Source organism: Macaca thibetana, chromosome 8 (assembly GCF_024542745.1).
Source record: "Macaca thibetana thibetana isolate TM-01 chromosome 8, ASM2454274v1, whole genome shotgun sequence".
Classification (NCBI taxonomy): Eukaryota; Metazoa; Chordata; class Mammalia; order Primates; family Cercopithecidae; genus Macaca; species Macaca thibetana.
The window spans coordinates 43,717,731-43,739,700 of NC_065585.1; the positions used below are offsets into that span (position 1 = coordinate 43,717,731).

General features: G+C 45.2%; 1 protein-coding gene and 1 long non-coding RNA gene across 4 annotated transcripts in view; one reads left to right on the forward strand and one right to left on the reverse strand.

Moving 5' to 3' along the window:
- The window catches only part of ZNF706 (zinc finger protein 706), a 664,654-nt gene that overhangs the window by 395,098 nt on the left and 247,586 nt on the right, over positions 1–21,970 (forward strand). The gene's annotated exons all lie outside the window — the stretch shown is intronic.
- LOC126960913 (uncharacterized) overlaps positions 17,033–21,970 on the reverse strand; it is a 32,019-nt gene continuing 27,081 nt past the window's right edge. Inside the window, exons 2-3 of the long non-coding RNA XR_007728143.1 lie at positions 17,338–17,508; positions 17,033–17,203 (exon numbers count right to left, since the gene is read on the reverse strand). This is a non-coding gene — a long non-coding RNA (uncharacterized LOC126960913). The remainder of the gene's footprint in view (positions 17,204–17,337; positions 17,509–21,970) is intronic.

Here is a 21,970-nt window from a genome sequence, read left to right on the forward strand (position 1 = left end):
TCCCAGGATCACCTTCTCATCAGAAGAACTGCCTTCCTTGTGGGCTGGTTACAAGCTGATAGATGCGCACCAACATACTGTGTGTGTGTCAGTGTGACACAGGGAGAGAAAGAGAAAGTGTGTGTGAAGTGCACGGGGCAATTGCGACGCTAACTTTCTGTTTATCCTGGAGCCAGTCAGGTTTAATCATTCCTGGAATTTTCATGCATGAACAGGGTGTTGTTGTGGACTCATTATTTACATAACATTTTTCTTTCCTCTCCCTCTCACCTGAGGGGGAAAGGGGCTTTCTCTGGAGCCAGGACCTCCCCTTATCTTTAGTGCTGAGAGCCCACAGGCATGCCTGCTGCCTGCTGCATCCTCTGGACTGTGTTAGGGACATGACTTGCAGTGTCAGATCAACCATTCATAAGGCAGATATGCACAAGGCTTCTCTCTACTCTTGTTTCCTGTCTTTCCTCATTCTCACCTGGTTGTCCACACAGTAGGCACTCAATCAATATTTATTGATTTGGTTTTGTAATGAGGCCAGGCCAAGTTATATCCTGGTTAATGAACTACTGACTTCAATGAGAGGTGGGGCTCTGTTTCTCAGGCATTTTCTGGAGTCTCTCTCTAAGAATGACAGATGAAGACCAAGAGAGGGAACAAGCAGCAGCCCAGGGTCACAGCAAGAGTGGGACGCCTGGACTCTGGTCCTGCCACTGAGATGCTCCACCTCTTAGGGTAGTCCTGGCCTCTGTGTCCATGACTGTACTGTATGGGTGCTTAATCTAAAGACTGGCAGGGTTGACTTCTGCTTTAATATTTTCTCATTCCGTGAAATGAAATGTGCCCTTCCTTTGCTCACTTGCTTTCATACTCATGCCCTGATTCAACAAATATTGATACAGCGCCTACTCAGTGCCAGGCACAAAGGAGACCTGGAGTGGCAGGTAGGGATGGGGATGCATAGAGAAACAATGGGCAGCTCCAACCCTTGAATCCAACTTGCTGGGTGAAGGGCCAGAATGTGAGACAGACATCTACATGGATAATACTACTGGGCGGGATCAGATCGATAGCTCCTGGGGTAACTCCCCACACAGTCCTGTACTGAGGGTGCTTGCCTCAGAAATCTGGGAAGCTAGAAGGTAGCAGTGTTCTTGAGTGGGTAGGAAGGTTCAGTGGGACTCTCCTGAGCACTTCACTACATTTAAAGAGATCACGGATTACCTCTCACCCACCCGACGGAGACATCAGGAATGTATGCACATGATGACTGTGTGTCTAGATATTTTGAGTTAAGTGAAAAAACCCACATGGAGGTGTTTATGCCATAGGCTGGGGCTGTCAAATAGGCTACCAGTGTTCTCTGAGATTGGTTGCCCTTAAGATCTGTTGTTCCTCAAAGATCAACAGAACTCAAGGAGGCCTTAGAAGGAGGCCCACACGTCTTCCAGGACTATGCCCCAGGTAGCCACAGCCTGACCTGCAGTTGAGCACAAGCCATCACCTTGGCTCAGCTCAGCCCCATTCTTAGTAATCACAGAGCCCTCAAGCCAATCCAGCCCATGCAAATGCCCAGCAGAGCTTGCAAACAAAACCAAAACTAAAAAACAGAAAATTAAACGAAATCCCATCATGCACTCTCTCATGCAGCCCAAATAACCCTGCTGCCATACACAAGATCAGGCCACACATCTGCTCTTGGCTACTGGATGATGGAGCTCTAGTACTGTATTATTTTCACTTCTCTTCCCAATGGACCAGAAGAGGGGGGAAATTCCACCTGGATCTGGGCATACCACCAAAAAGAGATGCAACGTGGATACCATTCAAATCCTAACATGGCAGAGAAAATAACAACGACCTAGCTAAACTGACTGCTCACTGTATTCCGGGCACCGTGTTAAGCACTTTATATACATTATCTTATTCCATTCTTCAATCATACAGGGTAGGGCTATCATTGTCCTTGTTTTTATTGGTGAGTAAACTTAGGATTGGAGAAAACAAACAGTACAATCACTAAAAGCCAGAGTGAGTAACTCCTAAAGGCATATTCTCTTTCTCTTTCTCTGTCTCTTTTTTTTTTTTTTTTTTTTTTCCCGGAGGGATAGGGTTTCGCCACGTTGGCCAGGCTGGTCTCGAACTCCTGACCTCAGTGATCCACCCACCTTGGCCTCCCAAAGTGCTGGGATTACAGGCATGAGCTACCTTGCTCAGACAAGGCATATTCTTAACCATTACCCCATGTGGCACCTCTCATGGCTTTATTTTACCATAAATGAAAATTAAGCAACAGAACACACACAATGAAACCTCTTTCTCTTCTTTAGAATTCAGTTTTGATCTGAGTTTTTGAAGCATTTTCTGCTGGATGTGTATTTTTAATATTGTAAGCCACTGCAAATCCTTGATGAAAATAGGCACATCACATAGCTCAGTTTTTTAAAAAAGCAACAGAACACACACAGAGATCATGGAAATCGGCTCCAACCTCCGTCTGGTTATAACTGCTTTGGAGTGGGGGCTGGGGGAGCTGTCTTTGTGGCTGCCAGACAGAAGGTTGTTTGAACTTGGCTGGTTATGAGAGCCAACAGAGTGAATTTGAAGAGAAAGATAAACATGCAATAACTGTTCAAAGCTTTAGGCGTTATGATTGCTAATTGAGAAAGGCTCTAAATGATAGCTGCTGGGGTGCAGGGATTTCATTCCTGGGGGATTAGGGACTCGGGGTAACTCTGGGACTGTGTTCCTTCAGGCTCCCCCTGAAAAACATTAACAGTGGTTGTAGGGTCCTAGTCAACTGGGAACAGACATACGTCAGAGTGACCCAGGGTAGCAAAAACGCCTTAACTCTGAACCCCTTCAGGTAGACTGTTCACATGCACACATGTAGGCGCTCTCAGACACGTACTCACACATATATATGCGTGCTGTCTTACACACTCACACCCAGACATAGCCATGTGCAAAAACACCAGCTCACATGACACGCTCACATTTACACATTCACATGCACACATTCTCACACACATACACACACTCCTACTCTCTCTCTTGCCTATACACGCATGCTCCTGGCAAGCCTGTGGCCATCATACTTGCCCAGGTCTCTTTCTGGGCCCAGCCCCAGCCCGTGCATCCTCAGGCCTGTCTCATTGGGCTGCCATGCTGTCTTCACCTTTCCCTCAGAGCCTGGTCACACTGTCCTGCACTTCAAATGATAACTGTGTGAGAGGCCCGAAGCCACTGCAAGTAAGTGTGACTGTTCTGACTACATGGTCCCTGGGGTAACAGGCAGGACCCATAGCTGGCCTCTCACAGGGGCTACTGGCTCTTGCACCCCTCTGGCTCCTTCCTCTTCCGGAGACAGCTTGATTAGGTGGACAGGGCTTTGGGAAAAATAAGACCTGGGGCAAGCCACGCTTCTGGGACCTTGGGGAAGCTGCTGAAACTTCTGAATCTTGATTTCCTCAGCTGTAGAATGGAGCTAATATGCTATGGAATTTCAGAGAGTATCAAATCCCACGGCTGACAGGAACTTGCTATGGCAACGAGGGTCGTTATCAGTGATTCTTCTGGCTGATAAGTTGTAAAATGTCTCTCTGACTCACTCTCAACTCATATTGGCAAACTTTCCTGCCAGATGAGTCAGTTTTGTGTCAATCTTGCTCCAAAATATGTTTTTTTAGAAGAGGCACCAATATGCTCTACCGATTACCCTCACGAGAAAAGCACCTTTATGCTCACTTCCTCCTGCAAGTATATAATGGTGTTAAGAAAATAGCCACCACCTGCTCCCACCCAGATCTGCACAATAGTCCCATAACTGGCCCCTGCATCCATTCTCGGCGTCTTGCAGCCCAACTATTTGTTTCCAGAATGATCTTTCAAGCCTCATCTATGATTATTTCATTTCTTATCGCCCATGAGATGAAGTCCACACTTCTTAACTTGGCCCACTAGACCCTGTGTTAGCAGGCCCTGTCTTCCTTTGAAGTCCCATTTTGCATGCAGCTGTTTTGCTGTGTTAGGAGCACGGTAACCTCTCCCTGTCTTGTCAGGGATGCTTCCTCTGGGTGTATAACACTGTTCTTCTTCCCCAGCTCCAGTACTCATTCGTCAGGTTTTGGTTCAAATTTCAATTGCTCCAGCAATCCCTTCCTGCTGCCCACAGACTGTGTGAGGGGCCCTAACACGAGCTCCTGCTCCAGCACACTCACACTTCCCAAGAGTCACATGTGTGACCCTAGAAGCTGGAAGTTCCATCAGGCAGGGACTGGATCATCTTGTTCACCAGTATAGTCAAGACACTTAGTTCAATGCATGACACACAGTGGACCCTCAAACTGGCTGCTATATACAGTGGGGCAGGTTGCACACTGAGTAACTCCGGGGGCTCCATTTGCATAAACTACACTGTGGACACACCCCATAGAATTATGCAGGGTCCGGCCTAAACACACAGTGGCCCAGCAAAACGTTTTGGATGTATGATCAAATGAATAAATAAATTTTGCTATTTTCGGTGCTCTCTGTTAATAATGAAATTAATGTTTGGCTAAAGGAAAATAATCTGATTTCAGTAGTCTCTTTTCAAATGCCAAAGAATGAAACATTTGCAACTAGGCAAAAAAAATACAGAAATCTAATCAATGGTTCTCAGTCCTGGGTGCCTGTTAGAATCACCTGGAGGCTCTGAAACATGCTGATGCCTGGGCACAATAGAATCTCTGAGGGTGGGGCCCAGCAGTGGCATTTTTAAATATGTCCCCACATGTCTCTAATGTGCTGCCATGACTGGGAACCTCTGGCCTTAAGAGCATCCAAGCACATCCAGAGTGCTTAAGAAACCCACCTGGTAGCCATTAACTGCCCTCTCAAACATTTCGTTCAGGAGCCACAGCGCTGAGCACCCAAGACGAAAATCTCTTTGAGTTGCACGCATTTCTTCTCTGCTTTTTGGACCTCAGACGCGGAGAGCTGAGTTTGCCCTGTTCATCAGTTCATAGCACAGTGACTTCCTTGGCCCATGCAAGACTGTTCTCTGGTTTTATACATTTCCTCTTTATTCCTATTTCTCCACAGACAACCAAGCATTCTAATGTCTTTGATGAATAATGGTACATACATGTGTTTTTATGCATTCTCACACAAACATGTTTTGCTGCTTTTTTTTTTTCTTGACACAGACTCTTGCTCTATCACCCAGGCTGGAGTGCAGTGGTGCGATCTCGGCTCACTGCAACCTCCGTCTCCCAGACTCAAGGGATTCTCCTGCCTCAGCCTCCTGAATAGCTGAGATTACAGGCACCCACCACCACACCCGGCTAATTTTTTTTTTTTTTTTTTTTTGAGACGGAGTCTCGCTCTGTCGCCCAGGCTGGAGTGCAGTGGCCGGATCTCAGCTCACTGCAAGCTCCGCCTCCCGGGTTTATGCCATTCTCCTGCCTCAGCCTCCCGAGTAGCTGGGACTACAGGCGCCCGCCACCTCGCCCGGCTAGTTTTTTGTATTTTTAGTAGAGACGGGGTTTCACCATGTTAGCCAGGATGGTCTCGATCTCCTGACCTTGTGATCCGCCCGTCTCGGCCTCCCAAAGTGCTGGGATTACAGGCTTGAGCCACCGCGCCCGGCCAACCCGGCTAATTTTTTGTAATTTTAGTAGAGATGGGGGTTTCTCCTTTATGGCCAGGCTGGTCTCGAACTCCTGACCTCAAGAGATCTGTCCACCTCAGCCACCCAAAGTGCTGGGATTACAGGCATGAGCCACCATGCCCGGCCTGTTTTGCCACTTTTTATGCCTGCAGTTTTACTTTATGTAGATATATTGTCTTCAAGACTCATTCTGATTGTTAATTTTTTATTCCATCCATGTTGCTATGAGTACATCCAGTCAGTTGCTCCTAACTGCTGCAAAGTATTCCAGTCTGTGCTCTCCCACATTTTCCATGCATGCCCCCAGTGATATCCACTCACATTGCTTCCAGCTCCCCAACGCTACAGCTCTGCAGTAATCATCCTTGCTTATGTCTCCGTATGGACCGGAGTGAGAATTTATCTGTGATAAAAATTGTCTCTCTAGCCTATAAGATATATATTTCAGGTCTCATTATTTATGTGTTTCTGTATAATAGATACACTTTCTCCAATATATGCAAAAAAGGTCCAAGCGTTTTGTATATGTTGGACTACAATAATGGGCCCAAGCAGTATGTGTGAATGGCAGTAAGAAAACAATCAGACTCCTAATGCTACAAAAGAAGCTGGGAATCTTGGGATCTTAGTTTCATTTAATCCTGATACTCCTTCAGGCTGAATTTTAACAGAAGGGTAATCACTAGCAGGGACCACTGGGTCACCTCAAGCAAAATCTCTGTGAAATGTAGCCATGTCTTGGCTTGTTTTAAATGCTACTAGGTAAAAGACTACTAACTCCGGTGGCTGTTAACAGATCGTCTTCCAGGCTAAATACGGCCAAAGATGAAATCCGGTTGTATGCGTTAAACCTAACCTCTACAAACAAAGCTAGGCAGCATCAGGCATTCCAATTTAGGAGAGAATGACATTTTGCCAAAACTCTGCTTGTTACAATCAGCATCATAAGCTGAATGGAATGCTGAGAAGACCTCAACATTTCATTGGCAAACATCCTGAGTGGTAGTAATTCATTGAAAATCCTTTGTACAATAGCTACGTTATATAATGCACTGATATCTATGAGATTTTCAAACCAGATTTCTGTGTTTTAAAGTAGTTGTTACTTTAGCAGAAATATGCAGGTTAACACTGAGACTTGTGATAGTTTTTTCCATTTGACCAGAAGCCTCTGCAGTTATTGAACATTTACTCTCTGGCTAGTGTAGCAGTGAATATTGCAGGCTGCTTGTGATATTGTCACTTAAGGAAAGATGAGTACCTTCTCTGTGCCTCACTTCTTCATCTGAAAAACAGGGATGGTAGTAGGGACCCCTTTTGGTGGTGGTGTAAGAGTTAGATGGAATAACACACCTAAGGCACTTTGCAGATGGTAAGCCCTAAAGTGTAACAAGCTCTGGAGATATTCATCAAGTATCCTTGTGACGATTATTTATTTGGACATCCTGGCCAGAACTGGACATTACAACCCCAGGTAATTTCTTTAGATTCACTTAGTTTGTGGATCCTTCTCTGTCTAGTCCCATAGCACATGCTGTCCCCAAGCATCTGAGCCACATAACCCTCCTTCCCTCACCCATTGCTTTGGACTGTTCATCTTTTAATGTGCATTTGTTTTGTCAGCTAGATTTTTTTTTTTTTTTGAAATGGAGTTTGTTCTCATTACCTAGGCTGGAGTGCAGTGGCACCGTCTCAGCTCACTGCAACCTCTGCCTCCTGGGTTCAAGCGATTCTACTGCCTCAGCCTCCCAAGTAGCTGGGATTACAGGTGCCCGCCACCACGCCTGGCTAATTTTTGTATTTTTAATAGAGATGGGATTTCACCATATTGGCCAGGATGATCTCGAACTCCCAATCTCAGGTGATCCACCCGACTCGGCCTCCCAAAGTGCTGGGATTACAGGTATGAGCCACCGTGCCCGGCCCCAACTAGATTTAAATTGGAGGGGCTTGACGATGTCTTATTTCCTTTGTATTTCACAAAGCCATTGGCAAGTTCTAAAACACGCAATAGACTGGTAAAAAATGTTCCTTTGGTATTAAATTACAAAGTTTCTTTGAAATTTTGCTAGCATAGGAATTGTACTCTCTGAATTTATTCTGTATATTTACATATATTAATGGAATCTGAACAGCATAACTTTTCATTCCCTCTTTTAAAGAGAAGTTGAGCTGCTCTTTTTTTCTTGGCCAGTTTTAGCCAGTTTACCTGTAGTTTCTTTCTCTCCAAAGCTCCCACCAGCATCAGTGGAGATGTGCTTTGGACACAGGTGGATCTTCAATCACTTTTTCCATGGAAGGACTTTCAGTTGAAGTAACTGAGCAGCACAAAGCCTCTGTGTTGTGTTGTGTGTATGTGTGCGTGTATACGAATGTGTGTCCATTCTCTCATAAGACTTTCTAATGGCTAGCACCTAAACTAAAATAAAAAATGTGCATCTGCATCTGAACTTCTTTTTTAATCATTATAAAACTATTTTTCGGAACACAGCGTTAAAAATGTCTTTTGAGTACTTACAGGAAGTATAAAAGTAAAAAAGGCTAATCTAGTGTGGTCCAAACAGCAATCGCTCAAGGAGCCCCCACCTCCTGAGACGTTTGCTTGAATTTGAATTTCAGGAGAGCCAGTTTCAAAAAGTCACTTCCATTTTACACGATTTTTTCAGCCTTGCTATGTTCTCATGCCATCAAATGTTATTATCATACATAATTGTGAAACATTATTACCTTTTACAGGTAGGAAGTTGGATGCATTTCAATAGCTTCACCCAGCTGCTGTTGATTCATGTAGTTTTCTGACATTCAAGTTTAAACACATTGCTTCCATAAACAGGAGCGATGATTTCCACGTGGGATATGGCCTTTGTATTCTTATATAATGCTCACTCTTAAAGGCCAAACTGATTTCTAAAGATCATCATTTGTTCTTTCTGTAATGAATGTTTCCCCTTCTGACATGCTTTTTTCTTAGGTGACCCAGTGGGTGCTACTGACGACTCAGTAGGTTTAAGTTCTATATTTCTATAGTCAAAGATTTTTTTTATAACCAGCATCATCACCCTTCCCTTTTAAATTTCAATACTAATTTTTATTTTATTTAGTTATTTTCTACCTACCTTGCTTTGTCTAGAAAGGACTTATGATGGCTAGTGTACGGAAGATGTTCATTTTTCATATCATTTGTTCAATAAAGCCTGCTACCTTCTGTAAGTTTCTAATCTCATTTATTTGCCCATGGCCTTGAATCTCATCTTTAGCAGAAACCAAAGATCCAGGAGGCAATGGTTATGGGGCAAAGAGAAGGCAGGATAGGGAGGACCCAAAACAACACATGTGATTACTGTTATGCTTAGAGTTATTTTTCCTTTTGAAACAGTCTTGTTCTGTCACCCAGACTGGAGTGCAGTGGCGCAATCTTGGCTCACTGCAACCTCCACCTCCTGGGTTCAAGCGATTCTTGTGCTTCAGCCTCCCAAGTAGCTGGGATTATAGGTGTGCACCACCACACCGAGCTAATTTTTGTATTTTTAATAGAGACAGGGTTTTACCGTGCTGGTCAGGCTGGTCTCAAACTCCTGATCTCAAGTGATCTGCCCACCTCGGCCACACAGAGTGCTGGAATTACAGGCGTGAGCCACTGCGCCCGGTCATGATTAGTGTTAATTGTCTGTTTCTATTCATTCTTTTTTCTTTTTGATTTTAAAAATGTTAGTACCGTTCATATCAATGTGTCTGGTTCATTTCAGCACCTTACTGCCAAACCCCCAGAGGCAGAGATGCCTTCATTTTCTCTGCCTTGTCTTTGTGATAAGCAAGGTACATGCTGCATTAAACTTTACATTTCACATTATTCTTCTTTCCCTTGATTTTGACAGATTTGGTGTCCTTTTGCCCAGCCGTGAGCAGAAAGTTTTTAATTTCCTCAATTTTTTGAGGTATGGCAAGAGGCGCGCAGGATGGGGGTGCGGATGGGCACGGCGAGTTTGAGAAACGGGGAGGTTGGAAGACCTCTTCATGCTCACTCCCCACCGAAGGCCTTGGCCAAATGAGGTGGACTCTCGTTCTCTTCTGGGGCAGGACAGGATCATCTGATGTGTTATGTCCTTCTCTGCTCTAACTCAAACATTTAATCTGAAGCCCTCTCAGGAACACGTGAGTGAGACACCAGACAGTATTTGGTTTGTACTCATTCCATGTCCTTGTTTGGCATCAAGCTTAGTTTCTCTCCTCTGGCTCCAAGGTCTCGGGTCCCAGGGAAGGTGGGGTATCGCATTCTCTTGTTCCTTTACACACCACCTGGGGGGCTTCTCTTGGTTGCCTCCCCTGAGCTCTACCTCCTTGTCTCCGGATGGCATTCTCTGAAAGCTGCTCCCTGCATTCCTGCATCTGGAGGACTGTGTCCCCTAGACCCTATTCTCTCATGAAATTTTCTAACTGCTGGCATCAAAACTAAAAGCAAAAATACTCACAGGGTAGTCATACAGTTGCTTGAATCTGAATTTTAGGGGAGCCAGACCTTTTGATCTCTTTCATTAGTGACTCAGGCCTTCATTAACTAACTGTCTGGCCTCCATTTAATTATGAAGCGAATTGAGGATTCTTGGGGCAGCATCTTGTAGAAGTTAAAAGCACAGGCTTCAGCAGCCCAGAGACCCGGATTAAAATGTGGGCTCTGTCCTATACTAGCTGGATGACCTTGGGGGAGTTACTTCATATCTCCAAACTTGTTTCTTCATTTGTCAAGTGGGCATGGCCATGCTGATATCCTGGGATGTTTATACAGATTAAATGAGAAAACACATGTTGAACAGCTATGATGGATCAGGCACTATGCTAGGCATGGTGTGCCACAGTGACCAGGTGGAAGCCATGCCTGGCACCCTGCTGCTTAGACACTGGGTTGGAGGGAACAAGGTCACATCCCAGTTTTGGTACAGTGCAGACATTCTGTAGAAAGTGATGTCAGCCAGGTGTGGTGGCTCACACCTGTAACCCCAACACTTTAGGAGGCCAAGGTGGGCGGATTGCTTGAGTCCAGGAGTTCGGGACCAGCCTGGGCAACATGGTGAAACCTCTTCTCTACTAAAAAAAAAATTAGCCGAGGTGTGTTGGTGAGGGCCTGTAGTCCTAGCTACTTGGGAGGCTGAGATGAAAAGATTGCTTCAGTGCAGCAGGTGGATGTTGCAGTGAGCCAAGATCATGTCACTGTACTCTGTACTCCAGCCTAGCCTACAGAGCAAGACCTTGTCTTGAAAGAAAAGGAAAAGGAGAAAGAAGGAAGGAAAAGGAAGGAAGGAAGGAAGGAAGGAAGGAAGGAAGGAAGGAAGGAAGGAAGGAAGGAAGGAAGGAAGGAAAGAAAGAGAGAGAGAGAGAGAGAAAGAAAGAAAGAAAGAAAGAGAAAGAGAGAAGGAAAGAGAAAGAAATAAAGAAAGAAAGAAAGAAAGAGAAGGAAAGAGAAAGAAAAAGAAAGAAAGAGAGAGAGAAGGAAAGAGAAAGAAAAGAAAGAAAGAGAAAGAGAGAGAGAAAGAAAGAGAGGAAGGAAGGAAGGAAGGAAGGAAGGAAGGAAGGAAGGAAGGAAGGAAGGAAGGAAGGAAGGAAGGAAGGAGAGCGAGCGAGCTAAGGAGAGACCTGAAGGATGAGTAGGGGTTAGGTGAGGAAAGTCATCCAAGCAGGGGGAAGAGCATTTACAGTGTTCCTAGATCAGGGATGGGGAGAGTCTAGAGGGGAGACTGGCAACATAAACCTCAGCAGAGACCACCAAAGACTACGTAAACCACTGCTAGAAGACCAGGTAGGAGGCTGTTGTCTTAATTCAAACGCAATATATTGCTGCTGTATATGGGGATCAAAGCAATGAGGATGTAGAGCAGTCAGTGGATTTGAGAGGGAGTTAGGAGGTAGAGATGATGGGAGTTGTCATTTATTAGGTGTGGTGAGTTCAGTCAGCATGGATTTAGCAAATATTTATTGGTTATATTAGGTTGGTGCAAAATTTGCAGTTTTTGCCATTACATTTAATGGCAAAACCACAATTACTTTTGCATCAACCTAATATCATTGTGCATTCCAGTACCTTAACTGACTTACTTCCTTACTAACCCCTGGGTCAAGGATTTCTCACTTGACCAGTCCATCCCCACCCATCCCTAGTGGCCAGGATGTAGGCTGGGGGTGGCCTTGGGCCATTCCTGTTCTAGAAAAGCCATGACATTGAAAAGAACTGTCACCATTTGAGGATTTGGGAGTTGGTCACTCAGTTAGTGGATTCTGTCCATCTTTGGATTCTTTCCCTGTCTGTGAAAGCCTGCTTTGTCATCAGCATGGTGCCCTAAAGAAAAGGTCAGAGAGGAGCAGTTACTGACACAGCCACTGCAGCTGAATTCACTGAGCCAATGGTAGAAAAGACTTCAAACTGTAATCCAAAAGTATTTTCTCCTTCAGAGAGCATTTTCATTTTTTGTTTTGTTTTTGATTTTTTGAAATGGAGGAGTCTGTCTCTGTTGCCCAAGGCTGGAGTGCAGTGGCGTGATCTCAGCTCACCGCAACATCCACCTTCTGGGTTCAAGCGATTCTCCTGTCTCAGTCTTCCGAGTAGCTAGGATTACAGGCGCATGCCACCACGTCCAGCTAATTTTTGCATTTTTAGTAGAGACGGGATTTCACCATGTTGGCCAGGATGGTTTTGAGCTCCTGACCTCAGGTGATCTGCCCACTTCAGCCTCCCAAAGTGCTGGGATTACAGGCATGAGCCACCACGCCCAAAGCCTCAGAGAGCCTTTTCTAATCACGCTTTGTATTCTTTTATGCTAAAGTCTCTTTAAAATCCCTGATTCCATGCCAACAAATGGCAAGTAGAGGCAGTAAGTACTGTGAGGAATGGCGGGGAAAACAGCCTAGAATTGAAGGTGTTGCATGGACAGGGAACTGCTATGGCCTCTGAAGAAATCAGAACTTTCCCTTCACAGTGTTGGAGAATGACAAGCAAAGAACTTTGATTTATTTAACTTTGATTTATTTATTTTACTTTTATTTTTTGAGACACAGTCCTCACTATGCTACCCAGGCTGGTCTCGAATTCCTGGCCTAAAGGGATCCTCCCACCTCAGCCTCCCAAGTAGCTGGGACTACCGGCATGAGCCGCCATGCCCAGCCAACTTTGAGTTATTTTGAAGTTACTTTTTGATTGTCAAACATACATTCTGAAACTGGGACAGGTGGGTCAATGTTTTAATAAGTTTTATATCAGCAAGAGCAAAAATAGCTGACATTTATTAAAGACTTTTTATGTGCGAGGCCCCGTACCAGGCAGGGAACTTCATCTCATTTGTTCTATACAATGATGCTATTAGGAAATAGGACAATTGTTCCCCTTTTGCAGATAAGGAAGCCTGGACTCAGAGAGTTGATGTAACTTGCTCAGTGTTTCATAGCTAGTCCATGGTGGAGTAAGCCAGCAAAAAAGCATTAAAATGAGGACCTTTGGGATTGAATCAAAGTTGACAGCAAAACAGTTCAGTATTTGTGGAAAATTTTGTGTTCAGTAATAGGAAAATCATGCTAATTAGTTATGTTGTATAAATAGTAGTAACCACCGTGGTGGCAGGCGCCTATAATCCCAGCCACTCAGGAGGCTGAGGCAGGAGAATCACTTGAACCCGGGAGGTGGAGCTTGCCGTGAGCAGAGATTGCACCCCTACACTCCAGCCTGGGCGACAGAGCAAGACTTCATCTCAAAAAAAAAAAAAAAGTAGTAACCACATTGCGGCCTCTTGTGCTTGGACGTCTTCACAAGGAGAAGTGTTCGTTTGTCCGGTTTGACGTCTGAAGGCCGCTTAGGTATCTACAGCACCTCGGTGGGAATCGTGGTGCCCGCAGCGCCGCGCAGCCCTCATGAATGAGCGGCGCCCGGAGCACAGCCAGGCAGGCCTCTGCTGGGGCTTCGCCGCCCGGAGTGCACGCACTCTGCTTGCTCTCCCTGAGAGCCGTTGTTGAGAAGGGCGCTAAGCAGGCTTGCAGCCTACAACCTCCCCACCCCAGCGCCCCGAGGAAGTTTCGCTCCCAGGAGCCAGCCCAGCCGGCCAGTTTGGCTCTGGCGGACAAGTCTGAGCTGGACAAACAGCGTAGGAAGTGCCAGTTCCTGCTCTGCACGGAGCGATCCTGAACTCTTGGTAGAATAACCTGTCCGGCCCAAGAGAAGAAAAATCCCCAACAAACTGGCCTGACAGCCCCACACTGTCAGAAACTTGCTTGAGAGGCTTGGGTTCTTTGCCTGGATTTTTGAAATTCCCTAAACCGAGCAGTCGTGGAAGCACCTTCCAATGGCGCTTCTCTGACAATGATTTTGCTAGCCTGCGATTTTCACCAACTCCCACGGTCTGCTCTGCGAGGAGCCTGGCCAGCCGAGAGCCATCTGGCCAGTCACACCTCCTCTCTAGGCCTCAGTTTTTGTGCTTGTAAAATGAAGTGTTTCGATTCAGTGAGCCTGTAGCTTTGATTCTGAATTTGTTATGGGTAGAATAAACATGGTAGACAGCATGGCTAGAACAGTGGAAAAATGGCCTCTCAATTAAAAAGTATGAACTCATGAGGTGAAATCCAGAAGGGAAGCTGTGGTTATGAGGGCCTGTATTCTACTAACATGTCCCTAGGAAGGGGAAGGAAGCCCAGGGATTTTCCACACTGGAGGGCGGTCCCTAGACACATACCCTCAGCTGATTGAAGGTCCACTGGCAAAGGACCCCTACAACACTGGTGAAAGGTACGAGCATTTCTGGGACATGATCCCCTACTTTGGGTGGCATGAATAGGAGAAAAGAACATTGAACTGGTGCTGGGAGAAGCCTTTACACAGGGGACCCCCCTCCTTCTCCCTCCTCGAAAGGGGAAACCAAGTCCCAGACAGCCCAGGTGACTTGCCCACAGGCTTACCTATAGCAAGTTTTGTACTGAGCTCGCAGCAGTCTCCTATGCCCAGCCCAGCGCCAGAAAGGGGAGGAAGAGAGTTTTTGCTGTGAGTCACTTCTGTTTCTGTCCACCCTAGGGGATTTGTTCTCCGTGCGATCAGGGTGGACAGCTCACGGCTTCCGTGAGTGGATTTCATTTTAGGGGCCCTCGCTCCCCTAACCTCTGCCTTCACGCCATCCTGAATTGCCACAGTGTGCTAGTCCAGAAACCCCACACAGCGCACAATCAGCCTTACCATCCAGGGTGAGGGAGGAAAAAGAAGCTGTTAAAAAGTCATCTTTCTGATTTAAATCAGCCCTGGCTAAAATAATCAAGGGAACTCGGAACTATGGAAAGGTCAAAGGTTTGCAGGTTTAGGGTTTCGTGGGAACATGCACATGTTTGGACCAGACCCAAGTGCCTGGGTGACCTGTTTGACAGGTAACAATTAGAGAGTAAGAGCTTGCCTGGCTGGAATGTGGCTGCAGAGGCCGGCAGGAGGATCTGGTTTACCTGCTCCACAGGTGGGGCCTGCTGGGTCCGACAGGCATGTGCACGCACAGCATTCCAAAGAATCGGTTTTCTTTTAAAGACTCACCGATGACTTCAGGGCACAAAAGGGTTGGGTTGAGCCCTGGCTGGAAGCCGTTAGCTATTTGCAAGGTAAAGAAGCAAAATAAATAGTTCCCTGAAGACAGCTCAAGGAAGAAACTGCAAAGGCATTCAGAACTTCTTTTTTCATGTCTAAAATGAATGCGTGCTTTTTGTCTCAAGACTTGAGAAACCCCAGACTGGTACAAAATGCCAAAGATAATAGAACTGAAAAGTCATCCCTCTCCTCCTCGGACTTTTTTTTTCTTTTCCTTTATAAAGAGGCCATAATATTGTTGAGAGCCAAAGACAGGCTTCTTGAAGGGTGATACCTTGCTTGAGATTGTCCAGAAATATTGGCTATTTCTCTCAGCGTTGCCGTAGAAGACACCGAAAAAGGCAAATATTGTTGTTGTTGTTTTTTATATCAATAAATTGTAGATGATGTGTACATTTTGAAAGTTAAAAGTACTATTGGCCGGGCGTGGTGGCTCACGCCTGTAATCCCACCACTTTGGGAGGCTGAGGCAGGCGGATCATGAGGTCAGGAGTTTGAGACCAGCCTGACCAATGTGGTGAAACCCTGTCTCTACTAAAAATACAAACATTAGCTGGGCGTGGTGGCATGCTCCTGTAATCCCACCTACTCAGGAGGCTGAGGCAGGAGAATTGTTTGAACCTGGGAGGCAGAGGTTGCAGTGAGCAGAGATCACACCATTGCACACCAGCCTGGGTGACAGAGTGAGACTCCGTCAAAGAAAGAAGGAAAGAAAGAAAGAAAAGAAGGAAAGAAAGAAAGAAAGAAAGAAAGAAAGAAAGAAAGAAAGAAAGAAAGAAAGAAAAAGAAAGAAAGAAAGAAAAAGAAAGGAAGGAAGGAAGGAAGGAAGGAAGGAAGGAAGGAAGGAAGGAAGGAAGGAAGGAAGGAAGGAAGGGAAAGAAGGAAGAAGAAAGAAAGAAGAAAAGAAGAAAGAAAAAGAAAAGAAAGAAAGAAAGAAAGAAAGAAAGAAAGAAAGAAAGAAAGAAAAAGAAAGAAAGAAAGAAAGAAAGAAAGAAAGAAAGAAAGAAAGAAAGAAAGAGAAAGTTAAAAGTACTATTTTGGTAAAACATATTTTTAAAAAGTAGGTAATTATAAATAAGCAATTTCTTTTTTAGTGTATAAAATAATAGATTAGAGGCCTGGCTTGGTGGCTCACGTCTGCAATCCCAGCACTTTGGGATGCCAGGGCCGGCAAATCACCTGAGGCCAGGAGTTCAAGACCAGCCTGGCCAACATGGTGAAACCCCATCTCTACTAAAAATATAAAAATTAGCCAGGTGTGGTGGTACATGCCTGTAATCCCAGCTACTTGGGAGGCTGAGGCTGCACTCCAGCCTGGGCAACAGAGTGAGACTCTGTCTCAAAAAAAAAAAAATCAAAAAATAACAGATTAGGATAATATTATATATATATAAAATGTGTGTGTGTGTGTGTATGTGTGGATACATATATATACACACATATATACACATACATACACACACATAGACACAGACCCACCTCCGTTAACATGACTTCCTTTTGAATTCAAAAGGCTTTTTGATAATATCAGCTGAATTACCCTATATCATATTCATGGTTGATGAGAAGACAAAAGTCAAACTCAGGGAGACTGGACTTGAAGATTATAATGTAATAGGAAACACTGCTAAAACATTCTCAAAACTCTGAAAATTTCCAAGTAATTAATCTTTTCTTCTTTAATTTACAAAGTTAGTTTTCTAAAAAATAAAACCCCCTCTTCTTTCCCAGTGTTTCTTTTCATAGCAGAAATTGTCAGCTCCAATCAAATGATAGGTACTTTCCGTTCTTCGGTGTCCTCTCGAGGCTCTGAAGCCCTAAGATGCCGTCCAGGGTGCACATCACTGAAGTCCCAGCAGTGAGATGGGAGAGGCAAGGAAGAATTCACAGCTGGTGATTCCACTGAAAGCACCTCGCCCGTCCAAAGAGTTAATTACAGCAAAGGAGAAGAGGGTCTTAAAATTCGACTGGCAAAAAGCAAACAAGCAAACAAAAACTTAGTCTCATTGTTGATTACTGCTAGTGGTAAAACAGGTGTTGCTGTGGCAACTTAGCTCTTTATTTGTGTAATATGAGGGTTATTATTTTACAGACTACTTACCAGAATTTATTTAAAAATCAGTAATAATAGAGCTGGGCACAGTGGCAAGCACTTGTAGTCTCAGCTACTTGGGAGGCTGAGGATCGCTTGAGCCCAGGAGGTTGAGGCTGCAGTGACCTGTGTGTACGCTGCTGCACTCTGGCCCAGACAGCAGAGCAAGACCCTGTCTCTCTTAAAAAAAAAAAAAAAAAAAAAAAAATCAGTAGTAATAATAATAATAGTGAAAAGTCAGAAGAAAAACTTGAGGTTACATACTTCTTACTATGTGCTATGCTGAACTGTCTGCATTTTCTTTTTGAATCTCACAATTCTGAGGCTGGTATTCTCATGATCCCATTTTACAAACCAGGACACTGAGGCAGAGAGAAGTTCCAGGACTTGCCTACAGTCATACTGTTATAAGTGGCACAGCTAGGATCTGAATGTAGACAGTTCATTCCATCAGTGAGAGTTACTCAACTCCTGCTCTGACTCAGGCACAACGCCAGTTCACGATACCATGATAGACAAGGTATAGTTGGTCCTTCATGAACAGATTAGACTTCATGAAGTCTAATTACTATCTTCGATTCCAAAATCTGTTCTTTTAACTATCCCCTTGATGACATCTCAATGGTTCACACACTTTAAATCATGTATTTGTCTTTTATTTCACTGATTACCATTCCAGAGACAATGACTTTCACCTCTGCCACTCCGCTGCCATGCTGAGACACCTTCAGTAGCAATGTTGTAGTGAGGCAGAGGACCGTGGGCATTTTCTAGGGCATATGTTACATTGACTCCAGGCCTACTTTGTTTTATTTGTCTAATTAGTGTCGGAGCAGGGAATTCACGTTCGAAAGTCCCGCAAGCAGAGCTTACTATGGGTGTGAGAAGCTACTCTGATTATGAAGTATCTTATCAATGACAAATATTTGCTTGGCGATTTTCACCCCTTGATAATCAGAACTCGATCTTCATGGATTCTGACATAATGACTACTTCCTGCCAATCCCGAAAAAAACCAAAGCAAAATTAGCTTGCACTTTACCTCCCAGAGGAAAGCACCCCAAAGCCTTTTCCTTTCCCTGTGGCATTCCACATCTTCCCACGAAGTCCTGCTGTCATTTCCCTGATAATATTTCCTTCTAGTAGTGTAGATAAATCCTAAACGCTGTGTTCTTTGTCCAATCCATCCTTTGTGTGCCTTCGTGCAAACTCTAAAGGACAGACATGACTCCTCTGGCTGATTATCTTTCAGTGGTTATGGACAGGCTGGATAGCGACTTACTTGGGGTGGATTTTAAAAAGGAACAACAATAAATGGTAATAGTAACAAGTATATTGAGCCCGGGCACATTGGCTCACACCTGTAATCCCAGCACTTTGGGAGGCCGAGGCAGGTGGATCACTTGAGGTCAGGAGATCGACAGCAGCCTGACCAACATGGTGAAACCCCGTCTCTACTAAAAATACAAAAATTAAGCAGGTGTGGTGGTGGGCACCTGAAATCCCAGCTACTCGGGAGGCTGAGGCTAGAGAATCGCTTGAACCCAGAAACTGGAAGTTGCAGTGAGTGGAGATCACACCACTGAACTCCAGCCTGGGCGACAAGAGTGAAACTCTATCACACACACACACACAAAGTATATTGAGGGCCTTCTGTGGGCTACACACTGTGCCCAACACTCTGCATGGCATTGTCTCATTTAATAAGCACAATGATCATAAATATGTACTATGATTGCAGGTAACAGGTAAAGAAACCCACTTGCAGAGGTCAAGTAACTTACTTGAGTCACACAGCTAACAAATGGCAATGCCAAGATACAGAACTAGAGCCATCAGCACTTGCACCAGTGTCAGGCAGGATGTGGAAACAAATGACAGCTTAATCTTTAGGGTTTTAAGATTCTGAGATGCTCTGCTTGGGACAAAACATACCTGAAGTGTTACCCCTTGGTTCCTCTGGTCACCACATTTGAAGTGGGAAAATTAAAAATCTGAAGCTGGTTTTTAAGAGAACAACCAGAGTGGAGAAGCTAACTCAAACCACATTCCATGAGGAACAGTTTAAGGAACAGAAATGTTTAAAGCTAGGAGTTGAGACCAGGGCCGGGGATCGAGGAGAGAGAGTATGCTAACTGCCTTCATGTCACCGAAGGACAGAGGGCAGAAAGCATAGGCTGGTGCTGTGGGACTCCAAGCTGGAAAACCAGACCAATAAGGCAAAGTTGGAGGGAGACGGATTTTGTTTCTGTATAAAGACACGTTTGTTGCTACTCTGATTGGCAAGTGGTAGAAAGACTGTTTGAATCTCAGTTCTACCACCGTGGTGAGCATTTGTTGTTTTACTTGCTGGAGTCCATTCCCCTTTATTCTGAAAGCAATAGTTTGATTTCTTTTTGGGAAATTACATGTTTTCTACTGAGGGCAGTCTTTCTTGCTGAGGAAACCAATCAAATTATGCTATCTGATCTCTCCGCAGGAGTTGAGCATGAGACCCAAGTCAGCCTAATAAGGTTCCTTTTGCCAGGACCTATTTTATGTGGAGTAACCTGAGGGTAGACAAATGGCTGGAGCTGATTCTTTCCTAAGTAGTCCCCTTACCAACCTCGGTAGTGGATCCTATCCCTCGAAGTTGGAACTTCCCACAGCAGAATCCAGGGACTGGCCATGAAACATTAGACGTATCTAGTAAGAGGGCTGCATCCCCTGGGCTGATGTCCACGCCAATACTGAGAAGGAATCACTAATCAATCTGCCCTTGGAGGGAGCTCTGATGGGCACCCTGCTTAGCGCCTATAAAGACTACCTTCCTCAGAGGATCTACCGCAGCTTGAATCAGGAACACAGACTCACTCAAATTGTTCCAGAAAGAATAAAGTTTATTGAAAGGACATGTATGCCTGGGAGCCCTGGAAAAACTAAGAAACACAGCCTCAGGAAAAGCAGGAATCAAGGCAGCTCCGTGCTACACTCTTTCACATTTCCAACTCCTCTGCTTACAGCAAAGTAGTTCTCTGTATATCGCCTCTTTTATCCTCTTTCTTCCCAGTTCAATATTTCTGGTTATTTGTCTACACATGGCCCAAAATGGCTGTTCAGCACCCAAATCTGTGTGATCTCCCAGGTCCAGCCATTGGAACTAACTTCCCTCCAGGTGTCTTTGCTAAATCCCTGAGAGAAGAATTTGACTGGCTTAGCCATTGAGCCAGACTGCATCACAGGTCCCTGGCCTACAGATGGGCTAACTCTGCCACGTGTCCTCACCAGGGACAGTGAGCTAAGCTGGGGAGATGAGTTCACCTGATCTGTTGCCTACTTAGCAGAAGCTTGGAACTGGTCAGGAAACACATAAGCCTCTCTTGAGAGGCTTCTTGCTTCTTAATGATGATACCAAAAACAGTACAAGATACATTCTTATATATTAAACATGTATTTTCACACCATTTTCTTGCAGTACTTTTTTTTGAGACACAGTTTTGCTCTTGTTGCCCAGACTGGAGTGCAATGGCGCAATCTCGGCTCACTGCAAACTCCGCCTCCCGGGTTCAAGCGATTCTCCTGCCTCAGCCTCCTGTAGCTGGGATTACAGGCATGTGCCACCACACCTGGCTAATTTTGTATTTTTAGTAAAGACAGGGTTTCTCCATGTTGGTCAGTCTAGTCTTGAAACCCTGACCTCAGGTGATCCGCCCACCTCAGCCTCCCAAAGTGCTGGGATTACAGGCGTGAGCCACCGCACCCAGCTTTCTTACAGTTTTTAAAGAAACTCTCCAAGGGCTATATCCCCAACCCCAATTCTTTAGGAAATGACTTGCCTTGGGCCAGGCGCAGTGGCTCACTCCTCTAATCCCAGCACTTTGGGAGGCCAAGGTGAGCAGATCATTTGAGGTCAGGAGTTTGAGACCAGCCTGGCCAATATGGTGAAACCCCATCTCTACTAAAAATACAAAAATTAGCTGGGCGTGATGGCAGGTGTCTGTAGTCCTAGCTACTCAGGAGTGTGAGGCAGGGGAATCGTTTGAACCCAGGAGGCAGAGGTTGCAGTGAGCCGAGATCATGCCACTGCACTCCAGCCTGGGCGACAGAGGGAGACTCTGTCTCAAAAAAAAAAAAAAAAAAAAAAAAAGGAAGTGGCTTGCCCTGAGATCCCCTACGAGTATATGGAAGTTTTCCTTCTGTGGTAAACATGGAATGTCAGCTTTAAGCAATTGCGTCTTCAAGTGTGTTGTGTAGAATTCCTGAGCTAGCACTGAAGTGTTTTAACTGAAAAGCCCGGTGTCCAGTTAAAGAAGAGGTGAAAGGGGCACTTTGGGCCATGGGGATGGGAAGAAGATGACAGTAGAAGTGAAGGGAGTTGAACAAAAGAGCTGAGGAGGGCCGGGCGCGGTGGCTCAAGCCTGTAATCCCAGCACTTTGGGAGGCCGAGACGGGTGGATCACGAGGTCAGGAGATCGAGACCATCCTGGATAACACGGTGAAACCCCGTCTCTACTAAGAAATACAAAAAACTAGCCAGGCGAGGTGGCGGGCGCCTGTAGTCCCAGCTACTCGGGAGGCTGAGGCCGGAGAATGGCGTGAACCCGGGAGGCGGAGCTTGCAGTGAGCTGAGATCCGGCCACTGCACTCCAGCCTGGGCTACAGA